General features: G+C 33.7%; 1 long non-coding RNA gene across 1 annotated transcript in view; it reads left to right on the forward strand.

Annotated features, from left to right (window-relative positions):
* LOC141559667 (uncharacterized) overlaps nt 1-16,567 on the forward strand; it is a 71,871-nt gene that overhangs the window by 22,584 nt on the left and 32,720 nt on the right. Inside the window, exons 2-3 of the long non-coding RNA XR_012487519.1 lie at nt 6,064-6,172; nt 8,122-8,157. This is a non-coding gene — a long non-coding RNA (uncharacterized LOC141559667). The remainder of the gene's footprint in view (nt 1-6,063; nt 6,173-8,121; nt 8,158-16,567) is intronic.

Consider the following 16,567-nt stretch of genomic DNA (forward strand, 5'->3'; position numbering starts at 1 on the left):
CTGGCTCAGAATAAAGAGTTGTGGTTTTTTTAAATTTTTAAATTTTTTATTTTTTTCTGGTTGGAGAACGGTTAACTGTAGAGCAGAGAGGGTTGTCAATAATTTGGAAGTATATAGTAGAAACCTCCCAATTATACAAGGAGGCAATGTGGTCCATCGGAAGGGTTAATGCTTCTATAGGCATAGAACCTATATCTAAATCCTATCTCTCTGATGATTACTACTTGTGTTATCTTGGACAATTTATTTACCCTCTCAGGGTCTTAGTTGCCTTGTCTGTAAAATGAAAGGTTCTGGTTTTTTATTGTCATTGAGTCATTTCAGTTGTGTTCAACAGCATCACCTCTTTGGAGTTTCTTGACAAAAAAACTGGAATGATTTGCCATTTCCTTTTCCAGCTGATTTTACAGCTGAGAAAACTGAGACAAATAGGGTTAAGTGATTTGCCCAGGATCACACAACTGGCATGTATGTGTCTGAAATCATATTTGAATGGGGAAAGAAGAGTCTTCCAGACTTCTGGTCTGTCCTCTTTCTTCTGTGTCACCTACCTGCCCAGGAGTTTTATTAAATGGCTGAGTTCCCCTCAGCTCTATGCCTATAATTTAATAACACTTGATACTTAGTTCTTCTATCTTCTAGGTAGGGACATATAAAGGCAACAGAGATAAGCTGGACATGACATCATAGATTTATGGCCTTACTAACACCATATCCCTAACAGCTAAACTTCCATCCCAGAATTTGGCATCCCCTCTCTTCTCTGGCTTAGATATTATGTTGTTTATCTTTGCCTTGGAGAGAAGATAGAGGGATTTGCTCTACTTTTGTTTCCTGAAAATGATCTAGGAACATTTTTTGGATATTTTTTTAAAAATAATTTTATTACTAGGCACTAGAGGCTAACGATTACAATAAAACTCAAATGGGGAAAATCACAACATTTGTTTACTCTTAAAATGGAAGTCTTCTTTCTTAGTCCTTTTTGGATTGTCTCATTCTCTACTTTTTACTAGATTTTCTCAACCAGTATAATCTTTGCCTGGGCAGAATGTTAGGATAATTCCAAATGTATTTTCAATCAATTTGTTTTGCAAAACAAAGTTGTCAGACTTTTTAGAACCTAATCTTCTCAGTCCTTATCTTTGGGTAAGAGAGCACCAACTCTTCACACACACACACACACACACACACACACACACACACACACACACACACACACACACACAAACACATACTTTATTTCCTGGAAATTGCACAGATGTGTTCTTGGCTCACTGTCCCTGTTGAGATTGAAAGAATGACTTAGATTACTATCTATGTTTTTAAAAAAAAATTCCTCTACCCATTTTGCCTGGGTCTTACCCCTCAAAAATTTTACAGATGACCTTTTTTGGTTAGGTTTAAGTTAATTAAGTGACTGCTTGAATCACTATTTAACTTTTTTTAAAAGTTTCTCTAATCTATGGCTCAGCACTTGTATTTTGGCCCTTCTTTGGTCTCTTCTTCTCATCCAAATTTGTTTTTCCCTAGCCTATAATCATATTAAAGATAGGCAAACTTTCACATTAGATTGCCTGGAACCAAAATACTATACTGTAATGTTTGGGCCAGTTTTCTGGAAGTCTTCTGGAAGGCCTTGGTCTCAGCAGGATAGTCACCAGGAGGATGGACAAGAATAGAATCCAAAATTTTTATTGTCCCCTTCATACTCTGTGTCTGCCATAGTCTGACCCAGTCTCAGTCTGAGACAATCTCCTCCAGCAGTCTGCCAATCTGCCAGTCTCAATCAGTCTCAGACTGAATCTGACTTTGTTCTCAGTTCTTTTAGTCCTTAAATACCCCATTACAATTACATCATTATAGTATACTGAGTATAAGCCAATCTAGGGTGATCATATAATTATATCAAACTAAAGTGATTATATCATTATATCATGCTAGATATATGTGAAGTAGAGAACCATTATCTCATCAATTCCACTGAGTTAACACCTCGTTTCTAGTATACTTCTTCAAAGTTCCAGCCCTCTACATCTCTGGCTTTCTTTTGTTTTAGAACACAAGTGGTCATGCCCTTCCTAACTTTTCAGAAAGGAAGGTAAAAACATCAAAAAAGAGATGATGACACCCTCCCTGACTTCTCAGGGAGGTGAGAACACTATGCCAAATATTATTAGCAGGTTTCTTTGGGGCTGACGGGTCTTACTTGAAACAGGTATACATAAATCCATCAGCATGAGAAGTATTTCATTATAATATAACACAGGCTAGTAGTGAAGTAACAAACAACATGAATCAACACCAGGAATTATATATGTCCTTAAGTCCTAGAGATAGTTTAAAACCAATCTATGGCCCATTACTTCATGTGTCAGGGATTCCAATGATTCCTGCAGCTTTTGAAGTCCTGTATCAGTCTCAGGGACAATTTTTGATGTTCATGAATTGAGTTAACAGCCGTGCTTTTCAGTGGCACACATTTTCAGCGATGGAACCACCCAATGTTTCTTGGGTCTTCTCCTTTGTTTCAAGGGTCTGCTCTGTCTCTCTCCAATGGACAAGGCAAATATGGCTCATTACCACCCATCTGATTCCTTCTCCATCTATAAGCAGTTAACCTATCTGGTCCCTTCCATTCACCACTTTCTGGATCTCTCCACATCATCTGGAGATTATCGAAAGATAGTGCAGCTGCTCGCACTGGATGCTGCCTTAACAGCGGGTTATGAAACCTGTCTGCCAGAACCAGTACATCTTTATCAAAAATAAAAAAATTAATAATGTAAAGAGCTAAACTTAAAAGTTCTCTAGGGTTACCTGTGGCTCCTCCTTTCTTTTGTTTTTGGAGGAATATCTTGATGTCTCTGTTTCTTTTTTCTACTATTGTCTGTCCTTGAGGATTAAAGTATATTCCAATGGTGTGTAAAATCTTATACTGTGCAAAACTGTGCAAAATGTTTAGAAGTAGGCCCATTATCTGTTTTTATTGCTTTGTGGGCATACCCATGATTGTAAAATCTTGTATAAGGAATTCAGTGACCACTCTGCTGTCTCTTTTGCTACTGGTATTGCAAAAGTAAATCCTGAAAACATGGATAAAAGACAGAAAACCAAAAGAATTGTAATAGGTCACATCCATTTGCCATTGGGTCTCAAACCACAAGGGTTCTTCCCTGGAGGAAGTTAGGAGCCTGGAAAGGAAGGCAAGCTAGCTGTACAGCTTTTTACTATGCTCCTAGCTTCCTCTTTTGTTATCCCAAATTGTAAACATAGTCACTGAGTCACTTCTGAATCTGAAATTCTATAATTTTGTAGAATAGAATGGAAACTAAAATTACTTTGATATTAACAACAAAGACAACTATTGTCATCTACAATATGTTAGTTACATAATATTGGATTTGCAATTTCATATGCGATCATCTTTCTAAAAATTTTGCTACAATGGAAATGCTTATTTTATTCCATAAATTAAAACTAAAATAAATATTTTTAAAGGTAAAGGAGCCCTTAGAGGTCATACAAGTCAAGAACTTCATTGTACAGCCCAGAGAAGTTAATTGACTTTTCTAAGATCACATAATAAGCAATAGAGCTATTTTTGGAACCCAGGCACTTTAATTCTAAAGCCAGTATTCTTTTTTTTTAAATTATTTTTAATAGTTTTTATTTATCAGATATATGCATAGGTAATTTTACAACATTGACAACTGCCAAACCTTTTGTTCTAATTTTTCCCCTCCTTCCCTCACCCGCAGATGGCAGGTTGACCAATACATGTTAAATATGTTAAAGTACAAATTAAATACAATATATGTATACATATCCAAACAGTTGTTTTGCTAGACCAAAAGAATCGGATAAAGCCAATATTCTTTTATTACTCCAATTGATTCTTAGGTTCTTCTACTGGATTGGGGGAGGTCACTGATTTCCCTGTATGGGAAGGAAGGAAGGAAGGAAAGATTATTAAGTACATACTATCTGCCAGACACTATTCTAAGTGCTATACAAGTATTATCTCATTTAATTCTCATTCCTTATTTTACATTTTAAAAATTGAGGCAGACAGAGGATAAATCACCTGACCAGGTAATAAATGTTTGAATCAAATTTCAACTCAGGTCTCTCTGACATCAGACCTTCTATCCATTGTGCCACAAAACTGCCTGTAGATAATATACACATAGTCTTAAAATTAAAAGAAAAAAACTAGGTCCCAATTATCACTAGCTACAATTTAATTCCATTTTCTTTGCTTGGACCTATGTAGAAATGAAAAAGAACTCAGATACATTCTTTTGGTCCATATAATCAGGATGGACCCTATTCCCAAAAGCAGAGTGCATCATCCCACTTAACTCCACATCTTATGGCTTTCATGTGCCTTTAGATAATAATAATAATGATATCAACAACATGACAAACAACAGTTTAAGCTCCCTCTTAATCCACTACAAACCATAACTCTTTTTATGATGTACCTATACAATCATATTAATCACAAACACACACACACACACACACACACACACACACACACACACTCTTAGTGAGTTTTTCTGAGTCTGTTGTTTGCTTCACTTTTCAAACCCATATTGTTGACATATCATTTATCATTTATCATAATCATTTTGAATTCCCTTTCTGTTTCCTTTTTTGTATTCTTAGGAAGTTTAATAAGCTTTCTTTCTTTTTTCCAGCATTCAAAGAAATGGTAAATATAACTGAAACCCAGACTGATCCCAATGGAATAATCTGTAGAGTTACAGTTTTTCCCTTTAGAGAAATTGGCTTAGTTGGGAGAATCATCCTAATTCTGCTAAAAAGAACTTTCTGCTTTGGAAACAAAAAGGACCCTACTGCCCCCCTCACCCCTTTAGAGGCTTTCAAATTCAAGGATTCATGTTTCCAATGGGATAGCTCACTTGAAGGGAGTTTCTGATTGTATACATATAGTTTGTGCAGGGATCTATACCTAGAAATTTGAATATTGCCACATCAGGTGAAAAAAATGAATTGGACACGTTTGTTCCCATGAGATAAATGTGAAAAATTAACAGTGTATGTTTTTTTTTTTGATCATATTAAATTGCCAAGAGAACTATTTTAACACCTGTTTTAATAATCATCACTACCCCTATCAAATTAGAAGCTCCTTAAAGACAGAGATTGTGTTTTGTTTTATCTTTGTATCTCTAGACCTCAAGATAGTGGTTTAATGCATAACAAGTGAGGCTTTTAATCAATGTTTGTTGGATTGAATTGATCCTACTTCCTGAGGTTTGTCTAGGTCAGAAATTATATAACAAAGAAAGTAGTATTTAAGAAATCTAATTATCTTGGGTGATTTCATGGAAAACAAATCCAAATTTTTATATTTTCAAGACCCATTTATAGAGGATATTTTACATCCCTTCTGTCTCTAAAGGCTGTCATCCCATCATCCTATTATAATAAATAGATAAATTTGAAACTTTAGTTCTTCACAACTAATATTCAGTTCAATGTATCAAGCACCTACTATGTGCCCAGCATGTGTTTCTGAGTAGGTGCCTTCCAATTCTGAGGCTCTATTATTCTTTCATCACTGCTAAGTAACACTGAACATTTTTTTTCCCCAAGCAGAAATCCATGTTTTGAAGACACAAAACAAGGGTGTATCCCACACATTTCACTCATGTGTTGACATAGCTTTGCAGTTAATGAATGAACATTAAGAGTGCTGTGTTGATTTTCCATTTTAAATGCTTCTTCCATATGTGAGACCTACATTCCAGGACTTTAAATTGAAAGTATCTAAAATTCACCCTGTTGTTCCACAGACAAATGATGAAGGTGCAGCTTCTCCCCTTAAATGACATTCATCTTTAAGTAGAATATGAAAGTAACTTTTAAAAGGTCAACTAAAACATTTCAGGACTAGCTTTAATGAGAACCAGATGGTTGCCACATGACACTAGAATTTTGACTACTCATTTAAAACAACAACAATAAAACCTCCAATTCATTAAGTTGAACATTTCATTTCAAATATTTGCCATCTTTTTTTTTTTTAAGAGAACTTGCTGCTATAAAATGTGACATCACAGAAATTGACAAGTAAAAATGGGTCTAGAGATCTAATGACCTGGAATATGCAGAATCTCAGAACATATATGAGGAAGAGGTAAGTGAAATGAGGAAGTTTAGCATGAAAAAACAGAAGACTTGAAGGAAATATGATAACTATCTTAAAATATTTGAAGGTCCATCATCTGAATGGGGATGGGGTTCTTATCTTTATAGTACCAATAAGATTAATGGATAGAAACTATAGAAAGGCAAATTTTAACTTAATATAAGGGAGAACATAAAAATTAGAGCTGTAGAGTAAAAGAATTGTTGTTTCGTGAGAAAGAGTCCCCTGTGACTGAAAGCATCATTAACAGGAGTTACCTTTTGGGACAGTTAGGTAGCATATTAGATAGAGTGCCAAACCTGATGTCAGGAAGACACCTTCTTCAGTTCGGTGGTGACTGCTCTAGCACCCTGGACACCTTAGAATCAGCTGGAGTCAGGATAAGCAAACGTCTTTATTCTAGGTGTTTAGCGGTAGAAGTGAAGAGCGTGGACACGTAGGATCTCTGCAACCTCACCTCTTCATTTTTCTCACAGAAATGACCCTGGCTAGTCTCACTGCACCTCCTGGTCCCTCCCACAATTCTCTGTATACACCAAATGATTGGGCCAGCACAGAATAGTGGGAAGGGCCATTTTTTGAGCATATTCCTATAGAGTATTGTCCAATCAGTAATTAGCCTCAAGTGCTCAATTGTCTGATCCCAGTGCATTGACTCAAGAGTTTCAGCCCTTTATAAGTTCAAATCTGGCCTCAGATACTTATTAGCTCTGTAACCCTGTACAAATCATTTAATCCTGTTTACCTCAGTTTCCTCATCTGTAAAATGAGCTAGAAAAGGAAATGCAAATCATTCCAGTACTTTTGAGGAGAAAATCTTAAATGGAAGAGTCGGATATGACTGAAAAATGACTCGACAACAATGGCAGGTAATTATCAGACAAATATGTATAAAGAAATAGCATCTACTGAAAGATTGACTAAATGGCCTTTAAGAATATTTCTGACACTGAGACACTAATATCCTATGAAATTAATGAGAGAAAACACATACTCATTTCAAAAGAAACTAAGAAAACATGTTGGTAAGACTGAAAATTATGCAACATATTATCATTCAAATAGAATGAATTGTCAAGTTTTACAAAAACTGATTCTGTCATTGTTATCAAAAATATATCAGCAGTAATAAAATTGATATTTTGCAAGAGCAACAAAAATGGTAAAAAAAATCTAAATTAAAAGAAATCATTTCAAATTAAGAAATGGAGATTTTTATTATAGTCTTGAAGATCATTGAGGATGAGAATTGTTGAGAATCAATTGATAAGTTGAATTTGAGGTTTTTTTCCCAACACATTGAGTGGTATTACCAACCACCCCCCCAAGACTTTTAAGGGCTTTAAGATGATCTAGGCCCTTTTGATTTGAGTAAGCAAATTTGAGCTATAAAGACTTGTTCAAGGTCAGATATTTGGCTGGTTGCAGAGCTCAAACTAGGATTCAGTTTATCTGACATCTACTTCAGTCTTATTACTATTACATTATCTTCCAATCAGCAAGTTTTAACTTGCTCTCCAGCACAGCAACCAAATGGTAACATACGCACAGCAGATGCTTAATAAATTATTTGTGACTGATGGCACTTTTCTCAGAGGTCTCCACATGCTTATAACCAGAGGCAAATATGGAATCAAATAACTTTCCCAAATCATGCCTGACCAGGTAATTATATACAGTAATGAATCTCAATACCATTGTCCCTAGTAGGCTAAACTGCAGCTAAGCAGCATCAGCCTTAGTCAAAATTCTTAAGGAGTGTGTCCTTGATAGACCTAGGCTTTCTAGTTTAGCAACCTTTACTATTCTATTCCCCTTAAAGAATCAGTTTACTCCTATACAATCTCTATCAAAATCTGCTCTCAGAAAAGTAAATTATAAACTAATTCATACTAAGATGTAAATGGTTGGTAACACTAACTATGTTACCCTTTCAGGAGTATGCTGCTTGGGTTGTTGAGGCATAATGACAGGTAAGGAGTTTTCTCAAACTTTACAAATATCTGCTAATAATAATGATTCTGTAAATTATTTATATATTTATTTATAGTTATATATATTTCTGTGTTTTTTATTTATATTTATTTATATATTTTATATATTCTTCCACTGTTATATAGGGTATTTCATAGGGGCTTACTCTCAGTTTTCACAATGAATATAAATTACTTGAAAGTATGAATTATTTCTTCTTTGTCTTTTTATGCCCAGAGCCTGCTCAGTGTCTGGTACATAACAGGTGCTTAATGAATGCTCATTGATTGACTCACTGTTGTAGAATAGAGGAAACCATCTGATAGATAAGAGGTAGCCTTAAAGGCCACATCATTTTCATCATACCACTACTCATTATCCTGAATGTGGTTGACAATGAAATTTAAGCTTCTGATTCTTATTAAGGCTGACTATTGAAACTTGATTAGGCCTATAATTACACACTGCTTGAATCAAGAATGTCAAATAATGGGGCAAGACCTGGATGGCTAGGGAATCAACTTACAACCTATATTCTTCCATGAACACTCTGTTCAGACAGTATTCAGTCATTAACTGCCCCACATTTAACCTAGTAACAACTAGTGGGATGACATTTTCTGTTGAGCTTAAAACTTGAGTTCTCATCCTTAGAATTCCAACTAAACTTAGGCATTCGAGACATATATAGATATTTATATATACTACTCTATATATGCAAATATATATATATATATACATGTATAGTGGAAATGTATTCACACAACACACGTACATATCAATAACATCTCTATAGAATTCCCTAAAATCAAATTTATATTCTAGATTGTAAGCAATAAAGGTATCTAGAATTTCTAAGACATCCATTTTTCCCTCCATCATTTTTTTGGATGATTTCATTTAAAATACATAAAAGAAAATAGCAACACTGATTTAAAAAAATGCTACTTTCCCCCACCTATCCTCTCTTTCACTATATTTTCCTTTTCTCCACCTTTCTTCCTTCCTTCATCAAATATTTCATCAAGGGTGGCATAGCCAACAAAGAGTAGGATATGAAATGAGGCAGATGATTTGGATTTGAATCTTTCTTCAGACATTTACTACTTTATAAACTATTTTACTTCTCTAAAATTCATTTACTTCAGCTGCTAAATAGGGATGAAAAGTAATTGTCACAGAGTTGTTCTGAAGTTCAAATGAGATAATATATTGAAGCACTTATCAATCCCTAAAGTACTACATAAAGTTAGCTATTGCTTCCCTTTTCCCTCTTTCTCTGTATTAATAGCACCAATTAGCCAGTTTAAGTGAAACGTGTAAATCTTTCTTTTTACTTTTTGACTAGTCATTTGGTGTCATTGACAGAGAAAGAGAAATATTCCCCCCTCATTTCCTTTGTTTTCTGATGAAGTACATTTTTTGCATACTTATATACTTATATGCTTGTATTTAAACATACAGGCAAATGAATACAGGAACAGCTAGGTGATGCTATGGATAAAGCACCAAGCCTGAAGTCAAAAAGACTCATCCTCCTGAATTCAAACAGGCCTCAGACACTTACTACCTGGGGGACCTTGAGAAATCACTTAAATCTATTGCTTCAGATCTTCATCTGTAAAATGAACTGGAGAAGGAAATGGCTAACCATTCCAATATCTTTGCCAAGAAAATTCTAAAAGAATTGGTCACAGAGAGTTGAACACAACTGACAAATAACTGCATAGCAAGGAGTAAATATATTTTACTCCACTTAATAGTTTAATAGTATATTAATTAATTATTTTATTTATTATTATATTATTTCATTATTATATATAATATATAATAAGACTACATAAATAATTATATTAATTAATTAATATTAATCAATAGTATAATGATAGTACATTTCTTGGATTGGAGAATTCCATGGAGGCCACAAGTCATATGTATTCTAACATAAGACAAAGCTCCATGATGAAGAGCTGTGAGACTGGGCTCCCAACTATGTCACACTAACCAACTGTGTGACATTGAACAATCCAATTGGCAAACTTCTCTATGTTTTACTGTTCTTATTTATAAAATACAAAATAGGGGAATTGGCTTTTCAGCTGTAGAATTCTATAATAATCTAGATTTCTAATGACATATTTTTATTAGTTCCTTTATTTATTTATTAGCTACAAATTTTATCGTTAATTTTTTTCATAGTTTTGGGAAAGTATGTCATTTATTATTTTATATTTGTTAAGCAACTTCTGCTTGGCCATGATGACTATATCACAGGGAAGGTCTAACTAATGCTATGATAGCAGTTTTGACAAAGCTAAGAAAAATTCTTCCCACTCCTCCACTCCATTCCACACATTAGGAAATGCATGACATAATGCACACTAAAAGGCAAGCATATTTCTCACAGGGGAATTTTGCAGGTCTTTTGACACACAGTTACTATAGTCTAGCTCGCCACTCAATGAGCTTTAAGGTAACAACAAGAGATCAGCTTTATTCACAGAAATGTTAATATTATGATATCTTCATTCTCTGCTTTATATTCTCAAACTTTTAAAGAGGAATATTATTGTTTTTGACATTATTTGACTTTCTTGATTCAAGCATGGTGTAATTATAGTCCTGATCAAGTTTCTGTAGGCAGCTTAAGTCCAAAGAGAAAAGCCACATATGGAAACTTTGTGGCTAATCACAAACAGATACAACTTTTTCTTAATACACATTCCATTCTTAGAATTATTCTGATTTTCAAATATGTACAATAATAAAATATATGTGTGGATTTGTGCATCCATTGTAAGTCAACAACATATTCAATTACTCTAGCCATTGATTGATTATAAATTTTCAAATATAATTTCTACATTTGTAATACTTTTATAATAAATTCTTTTCATTGCAATAAGTTCCCTAAAGAGTCTTATCTATCTTATTTTAGACATTAAAGAATTATAAATATGCAAAGTAATATATATGTGCATATATTAAGACTATAGATATATTAATAGAAGAAATGTCTACTATATAGGTCTGCCTGTCTATCTGAATGTCTATCTCTCTATCTATCCATCTAGAGTCATTACACTTGTACAGAAAATAGTATAACCATCAGAAATAGAATTGCTATTTCATAGACAAGTACATGACCACATACACATTCAGATAAAACCTTATAAAATGGGCTATTTGATTTTAAAATAATCAGTCAGTATAATGTGGGGACAAAAAGTCATTGAAATGAAATCCAAAAGAACAACCCAATAATAAAACTAATACCCCAAATTCCTTAGCTTGAGAAAATAGTTATATCTTGAAAAAATCCTAATGTATATCTATGTCACATATTATACATATATTTAAAATATATGCAATATATATATATATAAATTGATACAGATATAGTATATTTGGAGGTATTTGAATATTAAAGACCCCATAGAAAGGCCCAGAACATTGCCTTTTGAGCATTTCATACAACAAAAACACTATATAATAGAAAACTCAATGGATTTTAAAAGGAAAAGAGGAATGTAGGAAGAATGGCCTTTTTTGAACACTTGAAATTGAAAAATATTTTCCTTAAAAAGAGGCATCTAAAGAAATAGAAAGAGAAGGAAAGGAATAGTTTTCTTTGGTGTCAACAGATATGAAAAAAAGAAATTAGATCTCTACTGCTAAAAGATATTTTTAAACCATTAAAATATTAAAATATCCTTTGGGATAAAGTTATGCTAGCTATAAGAACTCAAGCCTTTATTTCTTTTCCACTGCTGACAAAAAAAAAAAAAAAAGTTTTATCAAAAAGGTAATGTGAAACTGTCTTTAGAGTAGAAACACATTCGATATTTTTATCTACCCTATAGCAAAGTCTAATGAACCAGTATATATTAAGTAACTAGTGTAGGCCCAGTTTCTTATAGGATATTACAAGAAAAAAAAAACTTTAATTGCAGCTAATAAAAAAGATGTATTTTAATTAGAAAGAGCAACTAAAACACTAAAGAATTGCATGTAATTTGAGTCCTATGATGGAGGAAAGAATAAGTAGTTTTAAAGTTCCTACTATATGCAAAGCATTGTGCTAAGTGATTTCATAAGTATTATCTCTTTGGAATCTACAACATATTTTATAAACCTAAAGTGCTATAGAATTTCACAGAAGGAAAAGATTACTGCAGTCTGGAGTAGTGTATGGAGTGTGGGTAGGATGAGGTGTGTACAAAGAACAGAGGTGGTACACTTGGCATTGAAGGAACAATTTTATTGGAAGAGTTGAGTGGAGATGATACTCGACATTGATGTGGGGTCAGGGTGGAGGGGATCAGCATGTGTTAGACCAGGGAGGTAGGACTGACCATGTCATGTGAGAAATGTAGGACTGGGGATTTAGAACTAGAAGAAATCTTAGAGTTTACCTAATTAGTCATTTAATCCAATCCTTATATTTTACTGATAAGAAAACTTAGGCCCAGAGAAATTCATTAAGTGACTTAGTCAAAGACATACAAGTAGTAAGGAAATCAACTAGAGACAGAACTGTCCTGGAGCTACAGGCAAGAACATAGCTTAGTTAAGGACCGAGGGATGATGCTAGTTTTAAACCAAATCTATTCTTTCCTTGTTATCAGAGTAAGTCAAAAAAGTAACATAAAAGTTCAACATAAAAGTCATTTTGAAAACTTTATTTTATGATCATTATTTATGTTACTGGGCTATAAACTGTGTGAAAGCAGAAAGGATGACATTTAAACTTTGTGTCTTTCCCCAGTGCCTAGCACAGTGTTCTGCACTTAGGAGTTTCTTAATAAATGTTTGAAACAAAATCCTAAAAAAAAAAAAAAAAAGAAAAGAAAAGAAAAGTTAAAAGTCACTTTGTCTGAATGGTCTCTATGCAATTCAACTTTTTAAAAAGTAGCTCCAAAAAAACAAAAAAGGAAAGCCAGAAGAATAGTAAATTTGTATCTTAACACAGATTTTTAAAAGAAGGGGGGAGAGAGAAAGGTTTCTTTCATTGGATCCACAATAGCTGCAAATTAGGGAAAATTAGATGACAATGATTTGTCTTTTTCTAAACTCACCATGACAGAAAGAGTAGGATTATATAATAGAATGTTCTCCTTCCAGCACAGCTTATCACACCAATTCAGACGTTTTATCTACATTTAGGAGCACAGGGACTGAAAGTGAATTCCTCAAAATGTGTTAGCAGGTGTTCCACATTGCTTGTCACCACCCTACTCCCTTTCTCCAATGCACTCCTTGCATGCAATCCTCATCACAAGCCTATCTTTAACACCAACTGCCAGTCAAACCAAATTGTTTAGTGGGTTTCATGAAGTAGACAGATGGGATTCTAGGAGAGGAGACCACCAAAACTGTGACCTAATCTGAGAATTAAACTCATATTTTAGAAATAAAGTATCATTTCCCTTAGCCAATTCATATAAAAAAGGAACATTTTCCTGGATCACTTTTTCCTCTAAGAGTATATATACTATTCTTTTCCCCTCACTATTAGAAATGTAAATCTGTCTCAAAATTCTTGTTTATTATTACTTTAATTGTTACCTCTTCAAAAGTAATTGAGTCATTGGAAACTGAGATAGACACAAAGCTGTTAAATAGCAAGGTCTGCTCAGATTTATTGTATATTTGATTGACTGGGGAAATGACTTTCAGTTGACATCTGAGCCAACAAGTTAGCTGAAATAAAATTTTGCTTAATACCTTTGCATCAATAATCCAGGCACAGCACCATTGATTGAGAAAGTCTGATCAATAGAGTATTACCGCCTGCCTAACTGTAACTTTGCCAGACTTTTTTGCTAATTCGGCTGATGACCTTCGTACCACTGCTTTTCAGGTTCACCGTTTTTTTCCCCCACTTTGAAATTCAATTTGCTCCATTTGCTGTTATTTAAGGAATTTACACATCCAATTGATTTCATCTTAGCTGATAAAGTAAGAGTATAGGATGAAAAGGATCGCATGAGATTGTGAGGAATCTTTTGCACTCTTAAAATACTTATTTAGGAGGCCTGTTTATATTAGATCAATCTGGATGAGATGGGGAGGTAGAGAAGGGGAGAAATCCAAGGGAAAAACAATCCACTTGAATGCTAATGAGTAAAAGAAGAAAGTAACATTGCAATATTTCGATGATACTGAAAGAGAAGTAATATTGTATAAGATAGTCCATTGATGGATCTAAGAACAATACCAATAAAATAGGCAAAATTTGAAAGCAATACCAGTACCACTATGAAAGCAGGCAGAAACAGACATTTAGCATCATACATGACCTTAGAGATATTCTAATTCATCATCCATACTCTTATTTAACAGATGAGGAAACCAAGAGCCAGATAGAAGTCATTTTTTTAATGCTGTATAGCTGATTAATGGCAAATATGTGATTAAATTTATATTTATTCTTTCTAAGTAACTCACAATATTGGAGGAAGGAGGGATCTGACTTGAAATCAAATATATCTGATTTCAAATGCAAAGTTTGGACTTTTGTTGGTGGTGAGTTATTTCAGTTGTATGTAACTCTTCATGACACCATTTGGTGTTTTCTTAGCAAAAATATTGGAGTGGTTTTCTATTTCCCTCTCCAGCTCATTTTTACAGATGAGGAAACTGAACCAAACAGGGTTAAATGATTTGTCCAGGATCATGGAGCTAGAAAGTATCTGAGGCCAAATTTGAACTCACTTCTTCATATCTCCTGGTCTAACACTCTATCCATTATTCTACCTGGCTGCTCTGTAACTTACTTAGGCATGAACAAATCTTTTAGTTCTGAATTTCTTCATTTGTAAAATGGAGATAAAAATTCTTGGGAAGATTTATTTTGAAGAAAGTACTTTGTAAAGTACATACAAATGTGAATAATTATTTATTATAATAGAAGATGGGGGAATATTAAGATTGGTTTCTTTTCTCTCAATTAGATTATTTGACTGCATGAATGAGAGTAATCTGAGTTTTCCTGTCCTAATGAAATCTTTGTTGAATTTTGCAACTCCCCACAGAGCCCTTTGGTAATGTTTATTTAAGGGGATTATTTTGTTTTGTTTTGTTTTGTTTTTTCCTATCCCTAAAAAGGGACAATGTGATTTTAATATTTAAGAGGCAACACAAACTGATTGTAAGGAAGAAACTTACAACTGGTAGATTTCAGAACTTAGAACTGCTATCCCCAATTGAAAGTGAGGATTGACAGCATTATGGCTAATTCACATTCCTCACATAACTGAAAGTTTACTTGCAAGGAACTGATACACTGAAATATTCTCATGGGATCTGGTAAAGTCCCCTTTTGCCCTTCTCTCCTTAAAACTTTACAGACCTATTAGGCAACAATTATGATGTAAAGTGAGATGAATTTTTATTTAAAAAATAAACTAATATTTGTACAGTTTAAAATTTTACTTCTCAGAATTTTTTAACCTATTTAATACAATGGTCCTGATTGCTGCTTATCATTTGTTGAGACACAACAGATTGGTACTTTTTGTAGAGAAAGTTAGGAGAGAGTCCTTTCTTTGCTTAGGGCTACATTCCACTCTCAAGATAGTCTGGACCATTTAATCAACCATTGTAGTGCTCCTTTAAGATCATCAGTAGCTTGAAGAACTCCCAGTGTGGGAATTCTTTCCAGCAAAAAATCTTTCAAACAAATTCTCATTCTTTTTTCTCTGTGATCCATTGACACTGGCCTCCTTAAAACTCCATTTCTCCATTCCAGGTATTTTCTGTAGCTACCCTCCAGCTATCATGTATGATATTTTTTCCTCTTCCCGTCCTTAGTCCTTATCTTTGCTTTCTGGTTTCCCTAACTTCCTTCAAGTCCCTACTAAAAACACATCTGGTATAGAAAGTACATAGAACTGTCTTCCCTCTGTTATTTATTTCCTATTTACCCTATATATAGGTTGTTATTCATACTTATTTGTCTGTTTTATCACCAGTACCTTTCATTAATTATAAATTCCTTAAGAATAGGAACTTTTACTTCCTTTTGTACTCCTAGTGCTTATCACAATGCCTGACACATGGTATATCTTAATAAGTCTTTATTGACTGACTGAAGACTGACCAGTTTCTAATAAAACCTATCTATGATTTAATGGATTAATTTTAAGGCATTGATTGAGGTACTTATCAATTAATGACTTATCCAGTATTCCAAGATCATATAAAGTATCAAAGATATAATTTGAACTTGACATTCTATGTCTTATAACACAATACTTCTAACTCCAGATAATCATAGAAAGAATTTGGTTATACCACATAGGATCATCAATTTCAAGCTAAAAGAGACCTTTGAGATTATCTTGTTTAGATGTTTTAATCTGGGTATACAGACTCATATTTCATGGGACCCATGATAGAAAAAAA

The sequence above is a fragment of the Sminthopsis crassicaudata genome, chromosome 3, assembly GCF_048593235.1.
Source record: "Sminthopsis crassicaudata isolate SCR6 chromosome 3, ASM4859323v1, whole genome shotgun sequence".
Taxonomy (NCBI): domain Eukaryota; kingdom Metazoa; phylum Chordata; class Mammalia; order Dasyuromorphia; family Dasyuridae; genus Sminthopsis; species Sminthopsis crassicaudata.